This window comes from Chrysochloris asiatica, unplaced genomic scaffold, assembly GCF_000296735.1.
Source record: "Chrysochloris asiatica unplaced genomic scaffold, ChrAsi1.0 scaffold00142, whole genome shotgun sequence".
Taxonomy (NCBI): Eukaryota; Metazoa; Chordata; class Mammalia; order Afrosoricida; family Chrysochloridae; genus Chrysochloris; species Chrysochloris asiatica.
Genome location: NW_006408660.1, coordinates 312,133 through 313,098, shown reverse-complemented (window position 1 = coordinate 313,098; position 966 = coordinate 312,133).

Sequence of the window (966 nt, the reverse complement as noted above, 5' to 3'; positions counted from 1 at the left end):
TATTTTATCCTGTAATCTACCTGACCTTCCCACCACCTGGATCTCTGTTCCTCTGTGTTTACCTTCTTTCACATTGTAATTGTTTTGATCATAGACTGAAGTCCCAGATCCTCTGAATTTGTTCTTATGGTTTTATTCTGATCTGGAGTCTTCCATTTGTCAATTGAGTTCCAGATGGTGTTGCCATGTATGTCAATCTCTGGTTGTTGTCGGTTCTCAGTCCACAAAACTCCCTTTATGATGTTTTTCAGTGCAGGGTTGGCTTTGGCAAAATCCCTTAGCTTCTCTTTATCCTGGAATGTTTTGATTACACTGTCATATTTGACTGACAGCTTTGCTTGGTAGAGGATTCTTGGTTGGTAGCTTTTTTTTCTTTCAGGGATATATATATATATATATCCTCATTACCTTCTTGCCTGCATGGTTTCTGCTGAGAGATCCAAGCTTACTCTGATTTGCTTACCTTTGTATGTTACAATTCTCTTTTTCCTAGCTGCTTTCAGGATTCTGTCTTTATCTTTGATTTTGGAGACCTTGATTATTATATGTCTTGGTGATTTTCTTTTAGGGTCTATCCTTCCTGGGGTTCGCTGAGCTTCTTGAATGCTTATCTTTTTTGCTTTTCAGGATGTTAGTGAAATTTTCTTCCAGAAGCTTTTGAACTATCTCCTCTGTGGACTTGTGTGATTCTTCCTGTTCCAGAATGCTGATAATTCTAAACTTATTGCTTTTCATGTTGTCCAACATGAATTTTAGATCCTCTTCAGATTTTTTTTATCCTTTTTTCCTGCTTGTTCTTCTTAGTAGCATTGAGAGATTTATCTTCTAGCTCACTTGTTCTGCCTTCCATCTCTTTAATTTTACTCCTTTGCCCTTTCAGTGTATTGTCCATTTCTGATATTCTACTATTAATCGTTTGAACATCTTTCTGTAGGTTTTGAATTGTTTCCAATGCTGTATCTATCT